Source organism: Canis lupus, chromosome 1, assembly GCF_048164855.1.
Source record: "Canis lupus baileyi chromosome 1, mCanLup2.hap1, whole genome shotgun sequence".
In the NCBI taxonomy this organism is placed as follows: domain Eukaryota; kingdom Metazoa; phylum Chordata; class Mammalia; order Carnivora; family Canidae; genus Canis; species Canis lupus.
In genome coordinates this window covers 86,889,826-86,915,946 of record NC_132838.1, presented here as the reverse complement: position 1 = coordinate 86,915,946, position 26,121 = coordinate 86,889,826, and the positions used below count along the sequence as shown (strand labels likewise).

At 41.7% G+C, this 26,121-nt stretch overlaps 1 long non-coding RNA gene across 3 annotated transcripts in view; it reads right to left on the bottom strand.

The window, feature by feature from the left end:
* Positions 1–729: 729 nt before the first annotated feature.
* Positions 730–26,121, bottom strand: part of LOC140639804 (uncharacterized) — a 66,339-nt gene continuing 40,947 nt past the window's right edge. For 2 of the 3 annotated variants that reach the window (XR_012036449.1, XR_012036440.1), the window contains 3 exons: positions 23,585–23,717; positions 19,796–19,901; positions 730–1,194 (listed from right to left, as the gene is read on the bottom strand). This is a non-coding gene — a long non-coding RNA (uncharacterized lncRNA). Of the gene's footprint in view, positions 1,195–14,641; positions 14,940–19,795; positions 19,902–23,584; positions 23,718–26,121 lie in introns of those variants that run through there. The other variant, XR_012036451.1, reaches the window with a different exon arrangement.

Sequence of the window (26,121 nt, the reverse complement as noted above, 5' to 3'; positions counted from 1 at the left end):
CTCTAATTAATCAATCAATCAAGTAATCAATTAGTTTATTTATTTATATATACATGGAGCTGCGTACGATGCCGAAACAGACCCGACGCGAGGATGGCCCGTGTCGCGAGCCGGGGAGCTCCGGCCTCCGGTGTCAACAGCGGCGCTGAGGCTGCTCGGCAGCTGCGGGGACGGCCGGGGTGTGCGCGGCCGCGCGGGTCCTCCGCAGCCTGTGAGCGCGGGGCCGCCGTAGCCGCGGTGGGGGCGGGAGTCTCCCGCTGCCAGGGGCCAGGTCACCCCGGGGTCTCGCTCTCAGCCGCTTCGCTGCCTGCGCGTACGGCGATGCTGTGACCTGGGGTCCGCGGCCCTGCGGTCGCTCCCAGCGCCGGACCCCACGGGCCCATCACGGCCCCATCACGGGCCCATCACGGCCCCATCACGGCCCCATCACGGCCCCATCACGGCCCCATCACGGGCCCATCACGGCCGCGGGCGTGAAAGCCGGGAGGGGACGCCCGGCGGGACCCGGCAGGGCCCAGCGGCCGCGGCGGGTCCCGAAGCCAGCCCCTAGGGGTCACCCGAGCGACGGCACGGCCGCTCCGCCGCCGCTCGCCCGCGCCCGGGCCGCCCCTGGGAGGAACACGCGGCGCGGAGCCGGGGCCCGGCGCGCGGAGGGCGGGAAGCGCGCGGGGGCCGGGGCCGGGGCGCGGGGGCCCTCGCCCCGCACCTGCTCCGGGGAGGCGCCGGCTGCTCGCGGAGGGGGCGGGGAGCACCTCACAACTCCAGACTCTGGTTTTCAGGGTTATTGCTGTAGATTTAGGACCGGGGTGTGGACTTTGACGGCAAAGGGGAAACAAAGAATTAATGGATCAGAACTTTTCTTCCTTTGTTCCCCTCTGCCTCTAACCGCATTTAGGATTTTTTTTTTTAAGATTTTCTTTATTATTCATGAAAGACACGCACACACAGAGAGGCGGAAACATAGGCAGAGGGAGAAGCAGGCTCCCTGCAGGGATCTCCATGCGGACTCGATCCCCCGCCCCCCGACCTTGGGGGTGACACCCCGAGCCACCTAGGCTTCCCCCCATTTACATTTAATGGCTTGTGCTAACTCACTCTGCTGGAAAAAGTAATAAAGCCATGCTGACTTACCTGTGCATACTAGTGAATAGAATGTTTTCACAAACAGCGTCTGGTTTGAGCCCCCTAACACACCTGTGGAATAGACAGGACAAGGGCTATCATCCCCATTATACAGATGTGAAGAGTGAGGTCCAACAACCGTAACCGTAACAGTGCCCAAAACGTATTCACTTCGTCTGGAAGAGATAAACATATCCCTGGTTCTTAAATTAAATACTTTGTATGATTAGCCCATACAAAATATGGCCCATAGCCCATAGTATATAAAGACTCGGCATTATTCAAACTCCGTATTCATCATCTCTGCCCGCCCCCCCCCCCCCATTATATTTGCTGGTCACAAGAGGGAAAAAGTTATAGCCCACAGCAAGGAAGAAGACAGTTCTAGATGAAAAGAGACTTTAAATACACACTAAGTACAATCTGTGATCCTTGATTGGATCTTGATTTGAATGAATCATTGAAAGGCACATTAGGGATCAAATGGAAAATTTTGAATATAGAGTAGGAACTAGGTAACACTAAGGAATTATTGTTAATCTTGGCAGGGATGATGATGCTATTGTAGTTGTTTTTTGTTGTTGTTTTTTGTTTTTAATTTTTTATTTATTTATGATAGTCACACACACACAGAGAGAGAGAGAGGCAGAGACACAGGCAGAGGGAGAAGAAGGCTCCATGCACCGAGAGCCCAACGTGGGATTCAATCCCGGGTCTCCAGGATCGTGCCCTGGGCCAAAGGCAGGCGCTAAACCGCTGTGCCACCCAGGGATCCCTGGTATTGTAGTTGTAAAGAAAAATGTTCTTGGGGCACCTGGAAGGCTCAGTGGTTGAGTGCCCACCTTCCTTTGGCTCAGGTCCTGATCCCAGGGTCCTGGGTTGGAGTCTCAGATCCGGCTCCCCACAGGGAGCCTGCTTCTCCCTCTGCCTATGTCTCTGCCTCTCTCTCTCTGTCTTTCATAAATAAGTAAATAAAATCTTAAAAAAAAAAGAAGAAAAAATGTTCTTGTTTTTAGAGCTTCCCCATGATATCTTTTAAAAATGTTAGCACACAAATAAATACATAAATAGTAAATGAAATATATTAGCAAAAAATAATAATGAAGCATATGTGACAATATACTGACAGTTGTTAACTCTAGGTTATAGATATACATATACATATTTATTCTATTTTTCTTGAGGTTTAAAGTTTCATAATAAGTTTTTAAAAACTGCTGAGAAAAAAATTAATTAATAAAACTGCTGAGAAAGACAGTGACTCATTCTTCCTTTTACAAGTGTCTTTGTCTTTTAAATATTTTTTTGTATTTTGACATTTTCTTTGACTCCTTTTTAGTGTATAGAAAATTTGATGGGTGTGGTGTCTGGCTGGCTCAGTTAGAGGAGCAAGTGACTCTTGATCTCAAGGTCATAAGTTCAAGCCCCACATCAGGGGTAGAGATTACTTGAATAAATAAATAAACTTTAAAGAAAAAAAGAAGGAAAATTTGGTGTGAAACATAAATGCGAAAGAGGCCTCATCTTACATCTGATTGCAGTTTTAAAGCTATAATTGTCTTTGATCTCACCCTGCAGATTACAAATGCGAGCCAGTGCATAGAATGTAAAAAATTCTTTTTTTTAATTCTTCATAAAAGAAAATAAAATGGTGCTCTGAAGGGTGCTGTGATTTTTGTTGTTGTTGTTGTTTTCTTTTTTTCTTTTCTTTTCTTTCTGCTTTTGGTTTTGAAACCATTTCAAACTTCCAGGAGTTGCAAGAACAGAATGAGGACTCCTGTGGACACTTCACCTGGATTCATCAATTGCTAACACTTTGCCATGTTTGCTCACCTCTTTTTCTTTCTATCTAACACAGTTATATGCATTTTTTCTGGACTATTTGAAAAGAAACGGCAGAGGTCATTCCCTTTTACCTAAACCTAAATACTTCAGTGTGGATTTTATGGGAATGGGGACTTTTTACAAAACAACACAATTATCAAATTCAGGAATGTTTAGCATATACAGTCTGCACTCAAACTTTGCCCATTGGCCCACCAACATCCTTCACAGCATCTCACCCCAATCTAGAATTCAGGATCAAGCTTATGATCATGCATTGCATTTGCTCTTAGTCTGGAACAGCACGTTAGCCTTTCTCTGTCCTTCACACTTGAACAATGAAGAGTATAGTCCAGTTGTTGTGCATAATTTCCCTTAATTTAGGCAGAAAACCTAATAACGCTCTTTCATTGTAATTCCAAGGATTTTACCAATTCAACCTCTATCTTCTTCAAGAGGTAGAATTATATTTACAGAAGAAGAGAAAAATTGAACTGTTAAACTTTGAAAGTATATATAAAGAATATTATTCTCGGGCAGCCTGGGTGGCTTAGGGGTTTAGCGCCGCCTTCACATCAGGTTCCCTTCATGGAGCCTGCTTCTCCCTCTGCCTGGGTCTCTGCCTCTCTCTCTCTCTCTCTCTCTCTCTCATTCTCTGTGTGTGTCTCTCATGAATAAATAAATAAAATCTTTAAAAAATATATTATTCTCCCAGAGAAGATTCAGAGAGGCTTCAACGGTGAATAAGTTAGTTAAATAAACCTACATGACATTATCAGGTTTTTTTTTTTTTAATCAGGTTTAAGCTAGGTGAAAAGATTAACTGATGACTATAATAATTAGCAATAAAACATACTATTAAGGGAACCTCTGGTGATCTCTAAAAGTTTGGGTGTCTTTTAATTTTATTATTATTATTACTTTTTTTTTCTTTTTTACTTAAAAAAATAGCACATGGGGTGCCTGGCTAGCTCAGTTGGTGGAGTATGAGACTCTTGATCTCAGGGTCATAACTTCAAGCGCCACATTGGCCATGGAGCCTACTTTAAAACAAAACAAGAAACAACAACAAACAAAAGCCTTAAAAAATAACATACATTTTTTTAAATCTGGGATGTGTAACTGGCAGAACTGGCCATAAAAGCTTTAGGGGTCAATACAAAAGTATTGTATTTTCTTACTTATACAAAAGTAATAAAATCAAATTACAACTGAAGATATCTTCCAGAATGTGGATTCTCAGATAGAAGTAACATCAAAGATTCCCCAATCAACTGATATTTTACCAAAAAAAAAAAAAAAAAAAAAAAAAAAAAACCAAAACCCAGACTATACCCTACAGAAACACTGAGAAATGCACACAGATGTTTGTACAAGGATTTTTCCCCAATACTGTTTATAATAATGGGGGCAAAGGAAATGACCTCAATGTCCATCAATGGAAGGGGTCTTTTTCATTAGGCAAATTCTTCAGAAGTTATTTTTTAAATTTGCCAGGGGCAGGGAATGATTGCCTGGCTGGCTCAGTAAATGATGCAACGCCTGATCTCAGGGTCATGAGTTCAAGCTCCATATTGGGCGAGGAGCCTACTTTAAAAAATAAATAAATAAAAAGTTTTTTATTATGAAAAATTTTTTAAAATATTGTCAGGCAGCCCCAGTGGCCCAGCGGTTTAGTGCCGTCTTCAGCCAGGGGTGTGATCCTGGAGACCCAGGATCGAGTCCCATGTCAGGCTCCCAGCCTGGAGCCTGCTTCTCCCTCTGCCTGTGTCTCTGCCTCTCTTTGTGTGTGTGTCTGTCATGAATAAATAAATAAAGTCTTAAAAAAATTGCTTTGTCAACATATTAGATTCTCTATAGCCATTAAATAATTATGCAAATGTATTTATTGAAACATGCCCATCATATATGAAATGGCATAGCAAACTCTAAAATATCATCTATAGTAAGTAAATGCATATAGCTGGTGTGGAAACAGAAAAAATCTGAAAATTAATATACTGAAATATCACTAGTGATAGATGGCCTCCATGCAAGACGAGAATTGATTTCAATTGACTATTCTATCTTTAATAAAGCATGACTTTTGTATCAATGATTACCTCATTAAACAGGAAGAATACAGTGATTTTCATTGCAAGAAGAAGCAAATTTCGGGATCCCTGGGTGGCTCAGCGGTTGAGCGCCTGCCTTCGGCCCAGGGCGTAATCCTGGAGTCTGGGGGTCGGGTCCCACATCAGGCTCCCTGCATGGAGCCTGCTTCTCCCTCTGCCTATGTCTCTGCCTCTCTCTGTGTGTCTCTCATGAATAAATAAATAAAATCTTTAAAAAAAAAAGAAGAAGCAAATTTCTTTTCATTTTCACTTTTATCAGTGAATATTAACCACCTCCAAAAGCATGTGGAAGAATGCTTTGGAATTGTTACTGGCTAGAGACATTATTTGTAATATCCAGGTTCAGAAATGCACTAAAGATAACAGGGAAGAAAGCCATACCAACAGTGTATTTGAAAATGGAATTATTATTTTAACCAGAGTTAAAATCTGAAAAGAAAACAGAGTATGTCTTACTCATTTGAGATTGACATGCTGTGGAAAAATTTTGGGGTGGGTAGAGATATGGATGGATGGATTGATGGATGGATGGATGGATGGATGGACAGATAGATATAAGGATGGACAGATAGGTGGATGGATGGATGGATGGATGGATATACAGATGGACAGATAGGTAGATGGATGGATGGATAAATGGATGGATGGATAGAAAGATGGATGGACAGACGAACAGACTTCAATATGTGTGAATGTTCATGGCATACCATTCCATAAAGAACTAGAAGCAGCTGGGAAGAGAGTTGGACAGGTAGACTGATTCTAGGTTTTCATCCTTCCATATTTACAGGCAATTTCCACAGTGACTGTACTTTGTTTAAGTTATCACACCCTCCTAAGAAAGAGAAGGGAGAAGTTCAGGCCTCTGCTACTTCTCCAATCTCTGCCCAATAAATCACCCTGTATTGGCAACAAAGAGTGGATGAAAGCATGGTGAAGAGATAACCACCACTATTTTAGGAATTCTTACCCTCTGGAGGAGGTGTGGGGCCCCTGCAAAGTCTAGAAAAAGGTATACTCAATTCTGGCTCGATTTCAGGAGAATCTTGACTCCCTAGAATCCCATCCATTAATTTTGTTAAGTCTCACCAAGTCCATGTTAAGAACTCCCAAGCTTGGCTACTCCTTGGCTGAGCTAACCTGTAGCAAGGGATGACTAGACCTGGCAATGACAGGCAGAACTGGCCATAAAAGCTTTAGGGGTCAAGCCCTTGTATTCCTATTTGACATAGGGGATCTTGCTACCTTGAATGTAGCTGAAGCAAACAGGCACTTAAAATTAGGAAAGAAGGGGACTGAAGTTAGTGTATTTTTCTGGTTAATATTTTGAGTTAAAACAATGCCTTTTAGAACAAGTAATTCACCACAGTCCCCAGCAGTGAATTAAGGACCAGAATCCATGATTTCTCACAAAGAAAAAGAAAGAAAGACAACTGAGCATGCATTTATTTATTCAACGATTTTTTTTTTTATTCAACAAATCTATATTGAGTTTCCACTGTATGCCAGGCCTTCTTCCATGAATGGAGACATAACAAGGAACAAAACAGACAAAGTAGCTGCCATGCGGAACATGCTTTTTTGTCGAGGTGGGGGATGAAGACAATAAACACGTAAACAAACAATTATAGGATATAATGTCACAGGGTCGTAAGTGCCAGAAAGAAAAATGCAGTAAAGGAAAGACAAAAAGAGCAATGGGAAGGTTTTAGGACAGAGGAGAGTTAGGGGAGGTTTGGCTGAGAAAAAGACACTTGAACAGATGCCAGAATAGAGTGAAGGAACAAGCCATGCAAGCATCTGGGGAAAGATTTTTCCAGGAAAACAGAACAGGAAATGCAAAAGCCCTGGAGAGAGAATGTGCTCCATGTGTTAGAAGCAGATAGGAGGCCGCTGCGGTAGGAGGGAGGTGAATAGGGGAGATAGTGGAGCAAAGTCCAGGAGGGATGCCATGTGAGGGTTTAGAGGCCACAGGAGGGACTTTGTCTTCTAAGACTCATGGGAAGCCACCAGAAGGAGGCTTTTCAGAAGGGCAGTATCACAATCTGACTTAAATTTTATGACAGCTCACTCTAGCTGCTGTGTGGAAGGGAGTAGGAGGGTGAGTGTGAAAGCAGAGACAAGAGAATGTTTCTATTTCCCTTTCTGCATGGTACTGGTGATTTTTGATGGTCTCGGGGAAGAGAACATAGATATAAAGATTACTGGATCAGGGGCAGCTGGGTGGCTCAATCAGTCAATTAAGAGTCTGCCTTTAGCTCAAGTTCATGATCTCAGGGCCCTGGGATCCAGTCCCAGGGAGAGGGAGTCTGCTTCTCCCTCTCCCTCTGCCCACTTGTGCTCTTTCTCTCTCTCTCTCTCTAATAAATAAATAAAATCTTAAAAAAAAGATTATTGGATCAAACTCAATCTTTCAGACCAGTTCATTCTATCAGTATGCAGGCCCTGGAAATGAGACAGTAATCACCCACCTAATACTAGCTGTGATACTGTGACTTATAATGAATATACATAGATTTGGTCTTTGTCTCCATTTCCGGCACAGAGCTTCTAAAACCTTTGGAATTTCCTAAGTGATAAGAGTGACAACAGTGGGGCAGCCCTGGTGGCGCAGCAGTTTGGCGCCACCTGCAGCCTAGGGTGTGATCCTGGGGACCCAGGATCGAGTCCCACATCGGGCTCCCTGCATGGAGCCTGCTTCTCCCTCTGCCTGTGTCTCTGCCTCTCTGTGTGTGTGTGTATATGAATAAATAAATAAAATGTTTTTTTAAAAAAAGTGACAACAGTGTATTTGGTTGTGTTAATAAGGTGTCTTTAAGGCCGAACCTAAGGATGGGGGCTGGTTACATGGAGAACCAACCGTATGACTAAAGAGTTGGAACATTCAGTCCCATCCCCCTGATCTCTGGGAAAGGAGGGAGCTGGAAGTTGAATCAATCGCCAATGGTCAGTAATTTAATCAATCATTCCTATGTAATGAAGCCTCCATGAAAACCCAAAAGGACAGGGTTCCGAGAGCTTCCAGGTTGGTGAACACACAGAAATTTGGGGAGAGTGGCTTGCTCTAGAGAGAGCATGGAAGGTCCACATCCTCCTTTGCCCCCATACCTTGCCTTAGGCATCCCTTACATCTGGAAGCTCCTGAGTTATATTCTTTTATAATAAACCAGGAATCTAGTAAGTAAAATGTTTCTTTGAGTTTTGTGAGCTCCTCTAGCAAATTAATCAAACCTACGTTGAGGGTCTTGGGAACGTCCAATCAATCCATAGATGGCCAGTCTGAAGCCTAGATGACAAACTGCCTTGTGATTGGTATCCTTTTTTTTTTAAAGCTAAACTTCTTTTTTTTTTTTAAAGATTTTATTTATTTATTCATAGACACAGAGACAGAGGCAGAGGGGCAGAGACACAGACAGAGGGAGAAGCAGGCTCCACGCAGGGAGCCTGATGTGGGACTCGATCCTGGGTCTCCAGGATCACACCCCAGGCTGCGCCAAACCGCTGCACCACTGGGGCTGCCCTTGTGATTGGTATCTGATGTGGGGAAGTAGGGGGCAGTCTTGTAGGACTGAGCCTTTAACCTGTGGAATATGACACTGTTTCCAGGTAGATAGCGTCAGATTTGATTTGAATCGCAGCACACCCCGTGGGTATCTGAAAATGGCTTTGTGGTGTGTGAGGTTGCAGGTGTGGCCCATACCTCCTTGTGAAGCAACAAGAAATATTGCATCCTAGCATCTAAAGGATTTAGGGATTGTGGTCTCCATCATATTTCCATTAAGTCACCAATCTGGTACCTGTAGAATGAATCTAGTAGGATGATTATAGACTACTGCAAACTCAACCAAGTAATGGCTTTATCACAGCTTCCAGGCCAGATACAGTATCTTAGACAGGGATTAGTATGACCTCAGGCACATAGACTGCAAGAATCTGCCAACAGACATTCCTAGACACAGTGTTTCTGTTGGACACTGGTACCCAGCAAAATCAGTTGCAAGAACAGATGATAATCTAGCTAGACTTCTGAGACAAGTTTCAACCCTGGAGGTCTAAACCAATAATACCCCACTTTGGAAAGGTAATTGAGATAACAGTTGAAGTCTCTTTCTTCCTCCAGTCTGGAAGAGTGTCAAGATAGCTTTCCACAGCCATCAAAAAGAATGAAATCTTGCCATTTGCAACGATGTGGATAGAACTGGAGAATATTATGTTAAGCAAAGTTAAGTCATTCAGAGAATGACAAATACCATATGATTTCACTCATATCTGGAACTTAAGAAACAAAACAGATGAACACAGGGGAAGGGAAGGAAAAATAAAAGAAGATGAAAATTGAGAGGGAGGCAAACCACAAGAGATGCTGAACTCTAGGAAACTGAGGGGAGATGGTGAGGGGATGAGGTAATTAGATGATGGGCATTATGGAGGGCACTGGATGTAATGAGCACTGGAGATTATATGAACTGGTGAATCATTAAATTCTATCCTTGGAACTAATAATACGGTATATGTTAACTAAATTGAATTTAAATTAAAAAAAATTTAAAGATATCTTTCCATAGATCAAGCTTGTGTACTCGATCATTTTTACAGCATTTTTGTAAATATTCCTGTTCACATTCTACTTCAGCTTTGGATGTGGTTACCAGGGGTCTAACCCTTGGATTTCTAGACAGCATTGCCCTCTCTGGCCAAATGTGCACTTTCCCTAGAAAGCCATATTCCAGCAATGAAACTTGTGCTCTTGTGTATACCACCTGCGCATACATTATATAGGCCATATGTAAATACCCCAAAGAACAATCACGGTTCTTAAGCACTCTGAAAATTTTTCTATGTAAATTATTATAAACAATTTCAAAGACTGGGACAATAGAAGTCAATTTTGATTTTGCAGATGTGTTCTTGTCTATCCCAATCAGAAAAGAGGACCAGAAACAGTTTGAGTTCACACATAATAGACAACAATATACGTTTACAGTTTTCCCTCAGTGTTATATTAACTCTTTCCTTCTGTCATAGTATAGGTCAAAGAGATCTAGATCATCTTGAGAGCCCACAGAACATCCCATTAATCAATGACACTGGTAACACTGTGTTGATTGGACCAGATAACATCAGAGGACTTGGTAGGACACATGTCCTCCAGAGGGTGAGAGGCTTGCTATATCTATAGCTGAAGGAATATTTTATCTTGTATCTTCTACTGTGAAGAAGGAAGCATGGTGCCTTCTGGGCCTCTTTGAGTTCCAAAGACAACACGTTATACAACTAGAGATAAGGCTTTGACCCATATACTGGGTGACACAAAAGGCTGTCAGCCTTGAGGGAGTCCCAGAGCAGGAAATAGGTCTGCATGAAGTCCAAGCTATGGTGCTAGCAACCCTGTCATCAGGCCCTCTGGTGTCAGAGACACAGTGCAGTCTTTACAGCAAGTCCCAGTGGAGAACCCCAACACAGGCTAACCTCTCCAAGTACTGCCTCTGAGCTGGTCCTCAAATTATGCCTTCCACAGGCTGCTCCGACACTCCCTCAGCATGGCAGTTTCTGGTGGAACGGAGTGTGATAGGACCATGATTGCAGGCCCACTCCCACATTTCCTATGCTGTAGAGTGAGTCTGAGTCCCTGCCTGGTCTGATACGTTACGTGGGATACCAGAACAGTCTGGTTTTGTTTTGTTTTTTAAGAGTTTATTTATTCATGAAAGACACAGAGAGAGAGAGAGAGAGGCAGAGACATAGGCAGAGGGAGAAGCAGGCTCCATGCAGGGAGCCTGATGTGGGACTAGATCTCAGAAATCCAGGATCACTCCCTGAGCTGAAGGCAGATGCTCAACCACTGAGCCACCCAGGTGTCCCCAGACCAGTGTATTAAACACTTTTTTTTAAAAGATTATTTATTTATTTATTCATAGAGACACAGAGAGAGAGAGAGAGAGGCAGAGACTCAGGCAGAGGGAGAAGCAGGCTCTATGCAGAGAGCCCGACATGGGACTCGATCCAGGGTCTCCAGGATCAGGCCTGGGGCTACAGGCAGCACTAAACCGCTGCGCCACTGGGGCTGTCCTTAAACACTTTATAAACCCTTACAGAATGGTTCTGGCTGAGGCTCAGAATGTAGAGAAAGGCAAACCCAGGCTCAGAATATGTGTCTATTCTTGAGAAGAAACTACTGGCCCTTCCAAGATAAAATGGATCCAGCAGGGTCAGTTGAGCAGCTGCCTTCGGCTCAGGTCATGACCCCAGTGTCCTGGGATGAAGTCTCTCATAGGGCTCCCCGCAGGGAGCCTGCTTCTCCCTCTGCCTATATCTCTGCCTCTCTCTGTGTGTCTCTCATGAGAAAATAAATAAAATCTTAAAAAAAAAAAAAATGGACCCAATATGTCAACTTCTCTCCCAGGGTCAGTTGCTGGCAGCTGGACATTCATCAGTGGCAGTCTTGGTAAGTGTGAATCAATAATGCTTATTCCCTGCATAATCTCCTGTCCCACTACCATGGCCACTTGATTCATGTGTCTATCATGCTGGCACTGAAATGATGAATGATAGGACTAGCTGTCAGTCAACTGACCAGGTCATTGTGTCTACTTGGTTGTTTCATGCCTCTTCTGCTGCTACTCTCTGAGACATGTTAACATTTGACACGTTTCATGCCCACACCTGTATTTCTATTCATATACTTCTACGCCAGATTTCCTAGTCTGCAACCTTCCAACCTCCTTTCCTTCCAGACCGCTAGTCAACTGGCCAGGCCATCTGCCACTGTCCATGAGTTCCTATATATTCTAACCCTAGTGTACATCTCTTCCACACAAAGTACACTACTCAAAGTTCTATCCACTGGGAGGATTTCCCCTTGCCATTATCTTTTAAGGTTGCTGAGAGGTCTGTAGAAAAGATATGATCCATTTTTAGCTTGCCCTCCTATGCAGGCTACACCCATCTGCAAAACAAACTTGACTGCTTTTTATTCTTTGGCTGGTCATGCAGAATGCCCATACAGTCCTGAGTACGTGCTGAAGAGGGGCACTGGGGCAATAGTGGTTAGGGACCATGGGGTTGTCTGGGATCCTGCTCATGCAACTTACTTGTACCCTCTGTTCCTGATATTCTCAATTCTAAATGTAGCACCTTCAGTTTATGATGGATTGTTGCTAGGACCCCCTTATTTAGGACTTGGTTGATCTGCCCCAGTTCGTGATGAGAAATTTTACTGCATGATCGCTTGGTGACCAATTGACAGGCCTTCTATCTTGACCAGAGCTTTACAGCATGACAGGAATCATTTTTTCAAAGACATGTGATTCTCTACTGCAGATAGCATGGCTGTGTTCTCACTTCCCAAGGCTCTAAATTGTGATCCCCCACTGGGACTTGCCATAAAATCCTTCCTTACCAATCACAGCTCCAACACCATGCAGTGTGCAAGATCATATGGCCTGACTGACAGGGCTGCTCATACCTCACCCTGGGCCTGACACAGAGTACTTTCCTGCACAAGATCCCACCCAAACCTAGCAGGCCTGCACATCATTGCTGCAGCAGAAACCAAAAAAGTATCTTTGCCTTCAAGTTTTTGTCTGTTTTTTATAAACATGACAATGAAGGTGGTTAAAACCTGGAGGACCCAGCAGAAATACTTCAATTTACATGTAGGAACCCAGCTTGGGTAAATAAAAGGTAGAGAATACAACCCCAAACCATCTAGGATCTTTCTTCTTAAGGCATGCAAATATCAAACTTTCTAGTTGATTAGTCAGGCATGAGAATTCTACCTTAAAAACAAAAAAGTACATCCTGTTGTCCTCATGTCTTGATCTCACATGGGTTCTTGTCAGATATTAATACATTACATTTTTTTTAAGCAGAGGAAGTGGCTAGGGCAAATTATTTTCTCAAAGGCTGAGAATAGGGCAATGCTTCATTTCCTCCCACCACACACTCAGAAAAGATAGCTATCTGGCTGGAATTCATAAAGTTTTTACTGCCTCAAGTCTAGCAGAAGGGTCCCAACAATAATACAGTGTCCTAAGTGACCCAATTTTCTACTATAAATAAAAGCTTTGTACTTGTGATTATTTTAGGGGAATCCACTCTGGAAAATGTTCAGAAAAGTTCAAGCTTAGCTGGTACTGTTTTCCTGTCTCATGTCCTTTATTTATTTATTTTTAAAGATTTTATTTATTTATTCATGGGAGACAGATTGAGAGAGAGACACAGGCAGAGGGAGAAGCAGGCCCCATGCAGGGAGCCCGACGTGGGACTCGATCCCAGGACTCCAGGATCACGCCCTGGGCCGAAGGCAGGCACTAAACCGCTGAGCCACCCAGGGATCCCTAACTACTATAATCTTATGATAAGTATAATCATATTTAATTTTCCAGAAAAATCTAGTAAAGTAAGGTTATGTGAGGGGTTTAAGAGGCCAATCCTGGTCTTAATGATTTGCTAGGAAAACACATGAGACTCAGCATATTATCACACTCATGGTGTTGAGTTATAACAGTAAGTAGATACAAAGAAAAATTGGCATTGGGAGAGGTTGCATAGGGTGAAGTGTAAAGGAAGCCCTGAGCTTTCAAGAGTCTCCTCCTAGTATAGTCATGCAGGATATGTTTAATTCCTCTAGAAATGAGCTCTGACAATGCATGCAAGATGTTATCTACCAGAGAAAGCTCATTGGAAGACTCAGTGCCCAAGATTTTTATGGGGGCCTGCTCATACAGGCACTCTGTACTTAGCATGTCTCAAATTCCAGACTCCCAGAAAGAACTCAGGTGTTTGGCATAAACCATTTCTTGCCAAATCCAAACTGCCAATCAAGGGCCAACCTTGCAAGCAGGCCTTTCAAAGAGTGGCAATCTCAGGACCGCTGTGCCTGTCTATGCTATGTCTTGTAGCTGATTTTCTGCATACAGGCACGATTATCCCGATTATCCCTCTTAAAATATATTTTACATGGGGGATCCCTGGGTGGCTCAGCAGTCTAGCGCCTGCCTTTGGCCCAGGGCATGGTCCTGGTCTCCTAGGATCAAGTCCCACCATCGGGCTCCCTGCATGGAGCCTGCTTCTCTCTCTGCCTGTGTCTCTGCCTCTCTTTGTCTGTATCTCTGATGAATAATAAATAAAATCTTAAAAAATAAATAAAATACTTATATTTTTATATTCATATATATTATCCATTTTTAAAAGATGTAAAACTGAAACTCAAATAGGCTATCTTGCTTTAAACCATACATGTCATATATGGCAAAGCCAGTATCTGAACCACAGTATATCTGCCTCCAGAAGCTGTGTGTGTGGTTTTACTACTATGTTGTTGTATATCAAATCATAGCATCTAATGTACATGAAATATATTTCACACTGAGATTATCTTACATGCATACAGATTCCTCTATGAATAAATCCTTTCACTGATAATTATAGCTGCTATCAGCCTACAGACAGAAGGAAGAAAAGGAAGAGGTTTTAGTCTCAATATTTCTCATTTCTAAAAGATGTAAGAGGACTTCTGCTTTCCAGTATTGCATCTAAGAAGCTTAGAAGTTGTCACTCCATCGTAACAAAAAGTAAAAAGCTGAACAAACTAAAATATCAACATTTCTTTTTAGATTCCTTAGAAAAGGGAAGTCCCTGGGCAAACCACTGTCCCCCTCCCCCCAAATTGGAGAGACTGACAGGTAGATACAGAGAACTCACCAAAGCAAATACTGCCAGGGGAACCAGTGTCAGGGCAGGGAAACCTGAACTCTCACTGATGAATTACTGGAGGCTCAGTGTAGACGAGTCCAAGAGATACAAACTCCAGGGAACTCAGTTATCAGCAGGACCCCATCCTTCTGCTGTACGTCCTGGAGCTCTACCACTTTCTCCCTTGGCAGGAGGAGGGAAAAAGGAACTATTTTGAAATACATTAGATCAGGGTACCTGGCTGGCCCAGTCAGTAGAGTATATGACTCTGGACCTCGGGATTGTAGGTTTGAGCCCTACCTTCAGTGTAGAGACTTACTTAAAAATAAAACCTAAAAGGGATGCCTCGGTGGCCTAGTTGGTTAAGTGTCTGCCTTTGGCTCAGGTCATGATCTCAGAGTCCTAGGATGGAGTCATGCATTGGGCTCCCTGCTCAGTGGGGAGTCTGCTCCCTCTACCTCTCCCTGCTGCTCGCAATCTCTCTCTCTCAAATAAATGAATAAAAATCTTTTTAAAAAAAAGTAAGTGAATGGGACAAACATTAGAAACACAGACTCAAATTCAGAGTAAAAAATTGGCGGTTGCTGGAACGGAGGTGGGTAAGGGCACGGGCAACATAGATAAAAGGAATTAATAGGAATAAAATTCCAGTTATAAAATAAACAAGTCATGGAGATGAAAAGTACAACATAGAGAATATAGCCAATAACACTGGTAGAAATTAATGAAGAAATAACATGTGTATTTGTGAGCCTTTTAACACAAAAATAAGGCCGCCCATGAAAAGGGTTTATCTGCCCTCTTCACTGTAATAAAGCACAAATACAAAAACATAAATACGTTGTCTAAAAATAATAATGAATCAATCTATTCTTATCCATTTCTGCAGCGCAGAGAAACTACTTTGTAGTGTCTATACCATGATGTTTGCTCTGCAAGCTTCTTGCATTTGATTTGCAAAGCAGAAAAGGATCCTCCTATAGGGCATCATTTATATATCAGCACAACAAATACTTTTATCAACTGCCAATCCTAAGAAAATGAGGGGCCATTCATGCTTCATCTCAGCTGCACGTTTCCTATCAAATCATAGCAGCTTTATATAAATGAATCAGGGTAAGACTTAAGGAAGGAAGTCAGTGATTACTTCACTCTCCCCCTAACCCATATGTCCTTTCTTTGTCTCCCTAAACAATGCTTTTATGACCCAAATGCCACTCTGAGTCTTGGTAAAAATTTCAGCCCCATAATTTGCAAATGAAGTGAGCTTGAGCAAGCTACTATGACTTTCTGAATCTCAGTTTACTCATCTGTAAAATGGGGACAAGAATATATCTCATGAAATGACTATAAGGATTTAATGACATAATGCATGTAAAGTTCTTGGCACACTGGCTGGCATTAAAAACATACTCAATTTAATTTGTTTAATTACTATCACTCTAACCACAAGTGCCATTAAGTGATCACCCACAATCTTTTTTGAAATCAACGCAATCTATTAGAACAGACTTTTTCTTTCTCTCTCTATTTTCCCCTCCTCCTTCTCTGTCTCTTATTTTTTCCCCAGTAGCATTTATGCAATGCTAGCATTATTCTTCTCTGTGGGGGCTGGATATTGGGAAAGTCATGGAAAGATCCAAATGGGACATTTGGTGCCAAATGTTGAGTGTTGGGATCCATCTGGGACTTTTCCTGTGCTCATGAGCAAGAGCTGAACGTCAGAAGATGCCAGACGGCAGGAAAGTGAGAACCAGCTGCGACCTGGAGATAACTTTGGAGCTAGGAATGCGGCTGCATTCGCTAGCACTTTTTTGTAATCTTTCTTTTTTTTTCTAAAGATTTTATTTATTCGTTCATAAGAGACACAGAGAGAGAGAGGAAGAGACATAGGTAGATGGAGAAGCAAGCTCCCCACAAGGAGCCCGATGTGGGACTCGATCCAGCATCCTGGGATCATGCCCTGGGCCAAAGGCAGATGCTCAACCACTGAGCCACCCAGGTGTCCCTTTTGTAATCTTTCCTGATAAACTTCTGCTTATTTGGCATGTGGGTGCCTAAGGTGATGGGATGATGGGAGGGAATTGTGCAACAGATTATCCTAATATATTAAAACTTTACTAAAGTTTACTCCTTCAAGGGCAGCCCGGGTGGCTCAGCGGTTTAGTGCCACCTTAGGCCCAGGGCGTGATCCTGGAGACCCGGGATCGAGTCCCCCAGGGCGTGATCCTGGAGACCCGGGATCGAGTCCCACGTCAGGCTCCCCACATGGAGCCTGCTTCTCCCTCTGCCTGTGTTTCTGCCTCTCTCTCTCTGTCTCTCTCGAATAAAAAAAAAAAAAGTTTACTCCTTCAAGGTAAAGCTATAACAGTACGTAGCCAGCTGCCAAGATGCCAGTAAGCATCATGAGCTTAGACTGGCTTATCTTTCCTACATTTCCTTGTAACCCCACTTGGGCCCAGTAGTAGTAGTGTTTCGTGAGGAATTGGGAGTGCTGGTAGCAGTAAGAGTTTGCTTATTAAAGGATCTAGTTTGGGCAGCTCTGATGGCTCAACGGTTTAGTGCTGCCTTCAGCCCAGGGTGTGATTCTGAAGACCAGGGATCGAGGCCAACGTCAGGCTTCTTGCATGGAGTCTGCCTGTGTCTCTGCCTCTCTCTCTCTTCTGCGTCTCTCATGAATAAATAAATAAAGTCTTTAAAAAAAAAAGGATCTAGTTTTTATTGTGATGAGAATTTCACAATTTATACATATTTCAAATCATTAGGCTATACACCTGAATTTATGTTATATACCAATTATACCTCAATAATAATAATAATAATAATAAAGCCCCTCCCCCATAAGGATCTAGAACATTTTACCCTAAGTTTAAAAAAAAAAAGCTCAAAATTTGTAGTCACAAAGATTTGGAGTTCAAAGTTTACTTCTACCATTTATAGTTCTGTGTCTTTGGATATGTTCCTTTACCTCTGGAGCCTTGGAAAACAAGACAACAGCATCTGTTCTCACTACTTTAGGATTCAAATGGAGGGATGGCTGGTTGGCCTAGCTGGTGGAGATCTCAGGATTATAAATTTGAGCCCCACGTTGAGTGTAGAGAGGACTTAAAAACAAAACAAAACAAAATCTAAGAGTCATATGGATTAGCAATTGTAGAAATGTGTTATAAAATGCCACATCATAACAATATTATGGTACCACCTAAAGACTGCCTAGGAGTAAGGCTTTATGCAAACTTTTCAGAGAAAAGTGTTTCCTGCCTCCAAGAATGAGCTGAATGAACTGAACCAGAAGGTGACACTCCCCAATAATCCAGCAATTTAATGAACACCCCAAATAAAAACTCGGGAAAAGGGGACACCTGGCTGGCTCATTCAGTAGAGCACATGACTCTTAATTTTGGGTTCATGAGTTGTCACCCCATGTTGGGTATAGAGTTTACTTAAAAAAACAAAACAAGGGATGCCTGGGTAGCTCAACAGTTGAACATCTGCCTTCAGCTCAGGGCATGATTCCAGAATCAAGTCCCACATCAGGCTCCCTGCAAGGAACCTACTTCTCCCTCTGCCTATGTCTCTGCCTCTCTCTCTATGTCTCATGAATAAATAAATAAAACCTCAAAAAAAAAAAAAAACTCTAGAAAAGTACTAGTTTCAACATAATATTTTTAAAAACTATTAATTGCTTTCTTTCATAAATTTCTCAATAGGAAACACTACACTTAAAACAAAATTAAAACTGTAAAATTAAAAGTTCACCCAATGTTTAAAATGACAAGCCTGGTCATTTATTTATTAAAAAACTAAAATAGGGCAGCCCTGGTGGCTCAGCGGTTTAGCGCCACCTTCAGCCCCGGGTGTGATCCTGACGACCTGGGATCGAGTCCCATGTCAGGCTCCCTGCAAGGAGCCTGCTTCTCCCTCTGCCTGTGTCTCTGCCTCTCTGTGTGTGTGTGTGTGTGTGTGTGTCTCGTGAATGAATGAATGAATGAATGAATGAATAAAATAGAGATTTGAAGTAGTGCAGGTCCCTTCAGACTTTCTTATCTATAGGAATAATGGTATGGTCTGTAAGCCACTTGGAATTATCTCAGAAAGATGCTGTTAGCAAATATGAGTAAAGTTGCTAAATATTTTCAGTTTGATTTGTTAGCCTATTAAAAGGTTTGATAGGCCATGCCTCAGTTTCCTCATAATAAGTATTATGGGTTATTTTTATTTATGATTGATTTTGTCTTTGAATATTTATTCTATCATGTGACATACATAAATGTTATAAGGAAGTAAATTTGCCTGAGCCCATTAATAACAGCAGAGCAAGTCAAATTTCGACAAATGTGAAGGTCATGGTTGCCTAAGATCATTTTTTAAAACACAGACTTCAAAACATAAAAATAAAAAAATTAATAAAACGGACTTCCTTTTTCTATCTGTTCTGTCTTCAGAGATGCCAATCCTTTGTAAAGAACATGAACAAAACATCAAGGTATATTTCCATCTCTGCAGGATAGTTTTCACTTCACTGAAACCTAATACATAGATTTTGTGTAGAATATTCTAAAATTATTGGGGTGCCTACATTAACATTTAATCAGTTTTTTAAATTGTTTTTTTCATTGAAAATTATTTTTTTCATAATATGCTGTATTTTACAAAGTTTGCAACATTTTCAAAGAATTTTCCTCTCCGTATGAATAGTCTTTTTTCTCCTTAGTTACGTAATAAGTGGAACTATGCGAAAGAAGCCACTGGTTTAAAAATACATGGCAATATAAAAGGCTTTTGTTTTCGTTTGCTTTGAGGAAATTCAATATAGTGGTGTAGCAAGGTTGGCAGGGGTGCTCTTAGAGAGAAAAGGAGGCCCCCATGCCCCACTTTCAAGTGTTTGAAACTGAACTTGTATTCTAGGCCATGTACTATGTGTGGCGGTTAGGTCCTTGAATTAGAATATTTTGCATAGACGAAGAGAGCCCTTTTTATTAAAGGAAGTGTTTCGTAATATATATGGGAAACAAAAATAAGGTGGAGGCAATTGGTACCGCACTGTGATGTCGGACCGCTAGTGCCAGATTCTTCATGTCCCAAAACACGGTAGTCTTTGGTGGTTGGATGCGGGATAATTTCAGCCCTCTGTTGGCATTGACACTATGAAAGGAAAATACAAAGTGAGTATGGTTATTTTGATGCACTCTCTGTTAACAAAGACATACAGATTACCTCTCCACATCTGGTTCACTGTCAAGTGACTCATCATTTTTGGCTACTATGCTAATTATACATGTCTATATCACCACAACGGAGCTCGAAAATCATCATGGCTAAAAAAAAAAAAAAAAAAAAAAAAAGAATATAGTGGTTTCATTCTTAAAAAATAGAAAGTGGCATTGATTTTTTTTTTTTTTTTTTTTTGTACGCAGAGGAGCTTGGTCATTATGATGAGAGATGGCAGCAGGAAAATGTTCACCTTTAGCCCAGGAGGCTGACTGATAGCCTGCATATTTCCCATGAGGATCAAATACGGCTGATTGCAAAATTCTGAAAGGGTCTCATGATTGCTTGTGTTTCTCACACATAGTTAATATTCAACTGAATGATAAGCACCAGAGAAATCTTGCAAAAGTAGTTTTACGAGTACAAATTCGAAGAAGACATTTATGGTCTAGTACTCCCTGAACGTCCCCTCGCCCTGGAGCACTAAGTGGATAACCACCAGCTCCATACAGTGGAAGTGTAGCTCTTTCTGCCCCCACCCTCCCACCCCTAGCTCTTTCTATCCCCCTGCTACTCCTAGCATACAATGTCTCAAGAATCCTTTCTTACCAGTAATGTTCCCCAACTCTGCAATAATTGTATCTAAAATGGTCCTATTATCCAAGTTACTCCTTTAATAATTGGAAGTTCACAAGCTGGTTGTCTAAGTGATCCTTCAAAACTCTTACCAAGGAGGAGGAACAAAGTCAACACAGTTGAGTATTTAATAATGGGCAATAGAAGAGGTGACTTTTCTCTCTGAAAAAGTCGAGGCTCTCTTGCTATCCCAGCATCAGAAGAATTAGCCGGTCTGTCAGGTGCACCAATATACTTCTTTAGTATCTTAGATAAAACCTAATAGTTTTCAACAGTTTTCAACTAACAGAATATCACAAGAATGGAGACCTCTCTTTTGAACACATGAAGACATCTAACATGGATGAGTATGTAGAATTTCCCATCAGTTGTGCTATAGTCAGATTCTCCATTGCCTTTTCAGAAATGCTCCACTCTGCCACGAGAGGGCACTATGGGCACACTGGGCAGAGACAGAGCCAAAGGCTTTTTAAGTACATCTGCATCTTTTTTTTTTTTTTTAAGATTTTATTTATTTATTCGTGAGAGACACACACAGAGAGAGGCAGAGACACAGGCAGAGGGAGAAGCAAGCTCCATGCAGGGAGCCCATACATCTGCCTCTTGTTCTTGGTTTTTTTTTCAGAAGAAACAAAACTAGCCAGTGTGGGTAGAAAGATCAGAGCCTGGGGATAGGTTGCTGCAGCACTTCTGTGCAACTTCCAGCTTTTTTTTTTTTTTTTTTTTTTTAAGAAAGATATAGGAGGATAGGGGGTCAGCAGAGGGAGAGAAAAAGAAACTTAAGCCCAGTGCTAAACTGACCAGGGCTGGGCTGCCTGGGTGGCTCAGCGATATGGTGCCTGCCTTCAGCCCAGGGTGTGATCCTGGAGACCCGGAATTGAGTCCCTCCTCGGGCTCCCTGCAAGGAGCCTGCTTCTCCCTCTGCCTGTGTCTCTGCCTCTCTCTCTCTCTCTCCCTCTCTCTCCTTTCTCTCTCTGTGTTTCTCATGAATAAATAAATTAAAAATATTTTTAAAAAATAAAATAAACTGACCAGGGCTGGATCTCACAATCTGAAATCATGACCTGAGCCAAAACTGGGAGGCTTAACCAACTGAGCCACCCAGACACCCCTAACTTCAAACTTGTTTATGATGTGCCTAGTCATCTCAGCCCAGAGCAAAGCCTGAGTTCAGCCTTGATTCAGATGGGAACACACAGTGTAATAATGATTGAATGATTGTTGTTAGAGGTTGCTGGCAATGTGGACAAGGAATTCAGAATTGAGGGGAAAAAAAAAACTGAGGAGAGGCCTCTGTGTTTGAGACAGTCCACTGCAACAAAAATCAGAACAAGGGGCACCTAGGTGGCTCAGCAGTTTAGCGCCACCTTCAGCCCAGGGGGTGATCCTGGAGACCCGGGATCGTCCCATGTCAGGCTCCCTGCATGGAGCCTGCTTCTCCCTCTGCCTGTGTCTCTCTATCTCTCTGTCTCTCTGTCTCTCTGTCTCTCTCTCTCTGTGTCTCTGATGAATAAATAAATAAAATCTTTTTTAAAAAATCAGAGCAAGCCTGGGAGTCAGAAAACCTTTTCATTCTCAGCTATACCAATTTCTGAGTAACTTTGTACACAGTAAGAGGAGGAACCAAGTTCTATATATAAATATTTTGTTTGAAAGAATAGATTCATACTTTTTATGCATAGTATGTTTAAGGATTTTACTCCAGGGGTGTCTGGTCTGCTCAGTGGTAAACATCTGACTTGATCTCAGGTTCATGAGTTCAAGTGTCACACTGGGTATAGAGATCACTAAAAAAAAATAAACTAATATTTATTATATTAATATTTATTTTTTTAAAGATTTATTTATTTATTCATGAGAGACACATAGAGAGAGAGGCAGAGACATAGGCAGAGGGAGAAGCAGGCTCCCCACAGGGAGCCTGACGTGGGACTCGATCCAGGATCCCGGGATCATGCCCTGAGCCGAAGGCAGATGCTCAACCACTGAGCCACCCAGGCGTCCCTTAATATTTATTTTTAATATTTATATTAATATTTTAAAATGTAATGTTAAAATAATTCAAGCTAACTGAATTTAATATCTAGCAGACAACAGAGAGCAATGGCTAATGTTCTTGGAGAAATTTTAAAAGTTGTGCATATTTGATTCAATACTTGAGACTCTTCTAAAAGCAGACCTGGAATGTCTCAAGATAAAAATGTCCAGGAACACCTGGGTGGCTCAGCGGTTGAGCAGCTGCCTTCGGCCTGGGGCGTTATCCTGGAGTCCTGGGATCAAGTCCCATGTCGGGCTCCCTGCATGGAGCCTGCTTCTCCCTCTGCCTATGTCTATGCCTCTCTCTTTCTGTGTCTCTCATGAATAAATAAATAAAATCTTTAAAAATATATTTTTAGGGATGTCTGGGTGGCTCAGCGGTTGAGCGTCTGCCTTCGGCTCAGGGCATGATCCCAGGATCCTGGATCGAGTCCCGCATCGGGCTCCCTGCATGGAGCCTGCTTCTCCCACTGCCTATGTCTCTGCCTCTCTCTGTGTGTGTCTCTCATGAATAAATAATAAATCTTTAAAAATATATTTTTAAAAAAAGATAAAAATGTCCAGCTTTCCAAAGGCAGAATTTTATAAGGGGGAAAACATCTATATTGATGAATTGTTCAAAATATTAAAGAAAATATACAGGAGGTAGCTGATACATAATACAGGGTCTGTTTTTCTGTTTTTAAATAACATTATGAGTGATGCCTACAGTTAAAGTAGCTCTCTCTAGCTCTTATATTGAACCTGGAAACAGCAGGACCATGTCATGTCCAGGTACATCACACTGGCATGTCTATAAGGAAGACAAATCCTGCTCCAAAGAGCCATGAAGAGTTACACAGATCTTACTACCTTTGGGTCTCTTGAAAAGGCAGCAGAAGATGGAATTTCATTGCATGACACGGAGCAAATCATCATAAACATCTTCCTTAGCAAACACTTACCATTCCAGCCTTTCTTCTCAATTCTCCTCATTCTTGTCTTTGCCTGGGTGGTTCCTCGTGCCTGCTTCTGTAGAATACTCAGCTTTCCTCATTGGTACATCTTTTCCATTTCCGCTCTCAACCAAAGATATCCCTTGGAAAGTGAAAGAAGAAGACAGACTATATTTTTATGTCCGGCACATAAGAAGTGATGGGAATAGCATACTGCCAAAAAAAGAAGGGAAAGAACAGGAGAGAAAGAGTACTTCTTCTAAGAGATGCTTTGTGAAATGATGCTTGCTTTTGTTCGATTTGACATCAGCCAAATTTGACAATATCTGGCCCAATCACATTCCCAAAATCACAAATAAAATCAACAAACTCTTTGACCTGGTAGAGATCAACAAGTTGAAATCCCACATTTTACAGATCAGAAGGCTGAGACCGAGAGAGGGACTGGATTCTCCAAAGTTCTTCCACTGGTCACAGAGCTGGGTCCAGAACCCAAATCCATCCACCTTGACCTCCTTTGTCCATTACAGTACACTGCTTTGAGCTCAGTTTTTATTCTGAGCTTAGTTTCTTTTTAGCATACACATTAAATTGAGGTCTTCCTTCCAGAAAAGCCAAAATCTTAAAACAGAAATAAAATAATCTGGGGCATCTGGGTGGCTCAGTGGTTGAGCATATGCCTTTGGCTCAGGGCATGATCCTGGGGTTTTGGGATAGAGTCCAGTATCAGGCTTCCCACAGGTAGCCTGCTTCTCCCTCTGCCTGTGTCTCTCTGTGTCTCTCATGAATGAATAAATAAAATCTTAAAAGAAAAAAAAGAAATAAAATCATCTTTCTTAGAATCTTCTTCCCCCATTGCAATTATAGAAATACTTTTCTGCCTATATGCAGAGTAAATAATCAGTATTAAAGTATTATTGGTGCAAACATATTTATCTGATTGATAAACTATAAATATTTCAGAATATAGTATTAATATTTTTATAAAAGTGATTTTTGCAAATATTAGAAAAACTGTAGGTAAGTAACATTATATTTGTTTGTTTGTTTATTTTAATTGGCTTCATTCATTTTTAAGTAAGCTCTATTTCAAAGTGGGGCTTGAACTCACAACTTCGATATCAAGAGTCACATGCTCTATTGACTGAGCCAGCCAGGCAACTCTATACTTGTTTATTTTACTCTATTTTTTTAGAGATTTACTTATTTGAAAGACAGAGCGAGCACACAGTAAGAGGGAGAAGAAGACTCCCTGGTGAGCAGGGAGCCCGATGGGGGCTCATTCCCAGGACCATGGAATCACGGCCTGAGCCAAAGGCAGACACTTAACCAACTGAGCCACCCCAGTGCCCCTATACTTGTTTATTTTAAATAAAACGAAAAAATAAATAAATAAATAAATAAATAAATAAAATGCAACAGGGACACCTGGGTGGTGCAGTGCATTAGGTGTTCAATTGTTGGTTTTCAATCAGTTCATGATATCAGGGTCATGGGATTGAGCCTGCATCAGGCTCCATGCTCAGCAGGAGCCTGCTTGAGATCCTCTCTCTTTTCATCTCCCTTTGCCCCCACCCCTGCTCATGTTCTCTCTCTCTCTAAAATAGTAAATAAATAAATATAACTTTTTAAAAAATTTTTTAAACTTTTTTTTAAAGGATGTATTTAAAATAAAACACAAATATAGAACTTTTCAAAACTTGAGATTTTTCTAATCATCTCTATTTCTGTGATAGGAAACATACAGAACTTTTTTTTTCTCTTTACCATTGATGGTTTTCTTCTCAGATCAGGTAAAACCTTTCATGAGACATACAAAATTCTGACTCGAATGCATTTTCAAGCACAGCTCTAGGCACTGGAGTTCAGTATGAGCAAGTCATTCTCTTGAGTGCCTCAGTTTAGTAAAACAATCTAGCCATGCTCACTCCTAGTTATTTAACCATCCCACCAACCAGAATAGTTTTGGCCATGCTCCTCACTATCATCTTTTTTTTCTTTTAAGATTTTTATTTTTAAGTTATCTCTACACCCAACATGGGGCTTGAGCTTACAACCCCGAGATCAAGAGCTGCACGCTCATGGGGCAGCCTGGGTGGCTCAGCAGTTTAGCACCACTTTCAGTCCAGGATGTGATCCTAGAGACCTGGAATCGAGTCCTACATCAGGCTTCCCTGTATGGAGCCTGCTTCTCTCTCTCTGCCTGTGTCTCTGCCTCTCTCTCTCTCTCTCTCTCTCTCTCCCTCTGTGTGTGTGTGTGTGTGTCTCTCATGAATAAATAAATAAAGTCTTAAAAAAAAAAAAAGAGTCACATGCTCTACCAACTGAGGTAGCCAAGGGTTCCTCTCACTGGCACCTTTTAAGTAACTCCACCAAAAACGTTTTACATTTTTCTTTCCCAGCAGAATAATAATAATAAAACAAAACAAAACAAAAAAAAAACAAAAAAAAAACAAAAAAAAAAAACCTACTCCAACAATAATACCTCTACTTTATGAAACACAAATACATTTCCTTTTTATCAAAATATTGTTACAGAGAAGAAT